Source organism: Myotis brandtii, unplaced genomic scaffold, assembly GCF_000412655.1.
Source record: "Myotis brandtii unplaced genomic scaffold, ASM41265v1 scaffold68, whole genome shotgun sequence".
Classification (NCBI taxonomy): Eukaryota; Metazoa; Chordata; class Mammalia; order Chiroptera; family Vespertilionidae; genus Myotis; species Myotis brandtii.
In genome coordinates, this window is record NW_005370657.1 from 416,064 (window position 1) to 420,266 (window position 4,203).

Here is a 4,203-nt window from a genome sequence, read left to right on the forward strand (position 1 = left end):
GGCGGCACGTGGCCGGCCGCCTTTGTTGGGAGCGCCGACCTAGGCACGGCAGGGCCCCGCAGCTATGGGCTTGGGAGCCCCCACCCCACTCTCCCCAGATCCGTAGGGCCAGGAGGGCGGGTGCTAAACAAGGGCTCGGAACTCAGCAGGACCCCGACCAGGGTTCTCCTCCGTCTGCCAGGGTTTCTGAGCTCCAGCTGCGCCAAGAGCCAGCGCCTGGGATGCAGTGACGGAGGGGTGGGGGCGGAGGGCTCTGGAGCTCCCAGAGGAGAGGTGTCCTTTCCCCTGATCTTTCCAGGGCCCAGGAACCAGGGGCAGCCGCCCCGAGCACAGTCCGCAGTGACCCACAACACAACCCACCGCCATCTGCCTCTCGCACTGAGGCATGGCGCACAAGACAAGCACAGCCCTGGCATTGCCCTGCGCGCCACACGGGACCAACCAGCCGAGCGCACTGCCCCCACACCGACGCTCTAAGGGGCATCCTCTCTCCACTCAACGCCCCTCCCTCCAGTCCTAGCACCGCACGCAGCAAGCCCGCGGGAATATCCGGAGAGACTGTACTCCCAGCACAGCACCCGGATGGGGGCGGAGGGGGTGGGCACATGCCCGGCCTTGACAGTCTTCCAAAGGGGAGAGGGTAGGGGTTCGCAGACTCAAGTCCACAGACAGCCCTTCTCCAATAAAAAGACCCGGTCAGACCACAAGGGCCCCCGGCAGGACTTGGGGTGCTGCTTGGGGAGGTAGGGAGATTGGAAGAGACTGGAGGGCCCAGGAATGATGGGGGGGGGGGCGGCTTCCAGAAAACAGCAGCTCTGGAAGCCAGAGCTCCAGCGAGCCCTGGTGCTCCCGGTAGCCAGCACCCAGCACACCCAGGGCCCCTAGAACACGGCAGGTCCCGCCCCTGGTACCTGATGGAGGGCTCAGCCAGGCTCCCACCTGTGCTCCCAGGCAGGCGCCGCTGCTCGGATGACAGCCCAGGCCTGAAAGAGCTGCAGGCTGCCCTCCACAGCAGCCAGGGGCGGGGGCTGCCCCAGCCCCCAGGGCAGCCACTGTGCCAGGCGCTGAGATCCCAGGCCCCTGCGGTGTGTCCCTGGTGTCCCTCCACGCACCCCACCCGGGAGTGCTCCTTGCTGCGCCTCCATCGCTGAGCACAGGTGACAGACCCACCTGGGGCCTGGCCCGTGCAGAGCGCCTGGCTGGCCGCCTCGGGAAACAAACCGCGTATAAAAGCAGTAAAGCCCCTGGTGTGGGTTCACTCAGGTTCCCAGCTGGTCTCTGAAATAGACACTATGGCAGCCTTGTTTTAGAAACGAGAAAACTTACAAAGAAGGGGCCAGTGTTCCTGTTGGGGTTCACAGTCCAGCGGGAGAATGTAAAACAGGCTGCAGCGCAGAGCGAGCAGGTGGCCCTGATGCTGGCTGAGTAGTGATGTTGCTAAGTCCCAGCTGAACCCGGACTAGCAGCTTAGGAGCACCCTCCACCCCCACCCCAGTGCTTGATGCTCTGCGTCCCAGAACCCAGGGATAAAGAGAGACAGGACAGTGGTCTCTGTGTCCCACCCACAGGGCGCGGCCTAACCGTTTCCCGGTATTTCGCACGGTAAGGGACAGCAAGCCTGCTGGAATCAGCTTGGACAAAAGTGAGACTTCTTGGCTCCAGGCTCTAAACTGTGCAGTGGGCAGGGATGGATCTGGCTTCAGGTACAACTGGATCCAGGCACAACCGCCCCCCCACACACACACCTTCTCTCCTTCCCTCCCTCTCGCTGCCCTTGAGCCTCCCACTCTCCTATTGCAGACCCAGGCAGCTCCTGGCTTCCCACCTCGCAGCTTTGCCACCCAAGGGGGCTGCCTCTCCTCTTATTTTCAACTCAGAAAATCTCAGGGAAAGACTGTCCTGTCCCAAACCTGCGGCCGGGGTTGGAGGGTGGCTGCACTACCCACTGAGCATACCGGCCAGGGCTCAATAAAAATATTTAAATAATAATAATAATAATAATAGATTCATGGGCTCTTGTAATGAGCCAGACACCATGGATCCCAGACCTGCCTGTTGTATACAGAGTCCTCACAGCTGGAAAGCCAGCTAAGACCTCCTGCTTCCCTCCACGTGCCAGTGATGTCTCAAGAGTGAACTTCAGCCCTAGCTGGTTTGGCTCAGTGGATAGAGCTGGTAGCCCCCGCTGGAAGCTCATGGGCAGAGAAGGGAGGATCTTCCAGAAAAATGTGGCAGTGGGTGACAGGCCAGGACGGTCCTCGGAGGAGGGGCCGCTGCAGCCGGCGTTTTCGTGTGGGTCTTGGGGAGAAGCACAGGCCTGGCGCTTCGGGACCTGGGGGACCGAGGGCAGCCCACTCCGCTCCGGGGAGGCACACTCTCCGTGCTCCCCACTGGGAATGAGGCTTCGGGGCCTGGGGGACCGTTAAAAGTGAACTTCAAAAACAAACACATGAAGCCTTTGTGTGTCTTTAACACAGGCTCTAGGGAAGTAAGTATATTTTTATTCCTACAAGTTCCAGGCCTGTGTCCCTGTCACCAGATCACCAACAGAATGGAATTAAGATGCCCTTTTTCTGTAGTCCCCTTAAAATAGCAATCCTGGAAAAAAGTCCATCTGGCTTCTCTGGGTGGAGGTAGGGCAGGGGCACTGCTGGTCACAGGGGCTCGGGCCAGTTCGAGCTGGTCCATGGCAGCATGAGAAGGACACAGCACTGGGCCTGGAGCTGTGAGATGTGGGCAATTCCCTCATCTGTCAGCGCCCGTTTCCTCATCTGAAAAATGGAGTACATGCTCCCTAACTTTGTTTAAACCCTTGTTCCTGGCACTGAGTAGATGATGCAGAATTGTTTGAGGAAATAAATCTGGAGAATTCTGAAGGGAGCTCTGGCCAGGTGGCTCAGGAGGTTGGAGCATCCTCCCGTGCACCAAAAAAAGGTCTCGGATTAGAGTCCCGGTCAGGGCACATACCTAGGTTGCGGGTTCAATCCCCAGTCAGGGCAGGCATAGGAGGCAATCGATCAATGTTTCTCTCCCTCCCTTCCTCTCTCTCTAAAAAAAATCAATAAGAACATACTCTTGGGTGAGGATTTGAAAAGAAGACTGAAGAGAGACCCAGAACGGCAGGATGGGCTGGCTGGGCCTCTTCTCTCGCGCCGAGGGACGAAGCTGGTGCCGAGGACAACAGCCCCAGGAGAGAGGGGACGCGGAAGAAACCCAGAGGAGAGGGTGAAGCAGCAGGAAGCTGGCTCTGCCCCACCCTGGCCCCCACAGGGCCCCCCTGCTCTCGGTCTATGTGAGGCCCTTTCTCCTTTAAAGGGCCAACTCAAGGACCCCTCCTCCCGCAAACCTCCTGACCATCCAAGGAGACCCCACCCCAGGCACCTTGGACCCCCCTCTCAGAGCAGCAACCCCCGTCCTTCCAGGCCCCCCAGTCTAGAGCGCCCCAAGATCATAATCCTGTCCCCCTGTCCGATGTCTCAGTCCCCAGCTGGGAGGAGGGGGCCCACGAATGGTTCAGGACAAGAAGGGAAAATGTCAACAAAAGTCAAGTTGTCAAGTTGTAGCCCTCGGTCCAGGCCTCCTGCCTGGAGCTCCCAGTCCTGGCCAGACCCGGCTCTGCCCCAGCCCAGCCGGGCCACCCCCGGAGACTGGGTCCTGCTCTGCAGGCAGCCACCGTGAGGGCGGCGCGCGTTTCTGGCCAGGGCCTGCCCATCCTAGGAACACAATAAGGGCCCCTATGGTCATGATTAGTGAGGAAGGAAAGGGTACAGCACCAGCGTTAGGGCTCTCAGCCCCGCTCTCACTCTCACACGGCTCTGGGCCTCAGCAGGTGGCAAGGCCCAGGCACTCAGCGGGGCATGACTCAGAGGAGACCAAATTCACGAGGTTGTGTTTTTCCCGTCAGGCAGATGGGGAAACGGCCCTGACCCGAGGATTCATTCCCTGCGGCTCCTCGGCCAAAAAAGGTCTAGGACTCAGGCCCAACATTTGAGATGGTTGGGTACCTCCAAACCTTCCTCCCGCGAGGGCCCCCCCAAGGTCAAGCCGGCGGCCCCCCTAGGCTCCTGCAAAGGCCTTGGCGCTCGCGGGTCACCCGGGGTTGACAGGGTGAGAAAAGAAGTGCGGTTTGGCCCGGAGCGGGGAGCCATGCGCACCTGCCGCAGGTGAGGACCAGCCTGGCCGGGTGGGGGAGGGGGCGTGGCC

The 4,203-nt window shown here is 60.4% G+C and overlaps 1 protein-coding gene across 1 annotated transcript in view; it reads left to right on the top strand.

Moving 5' to 3' along the window:
• The window catches only part of ZDHHC12 (zinc finger, DHHC-type containing 12), a 590,635-nt gene that overhangs the window by 238,743 nt on the left and 347,689 nt on the right, over positions 1 to 4,203 (top strand). The window lies entirely within an intron of this gene.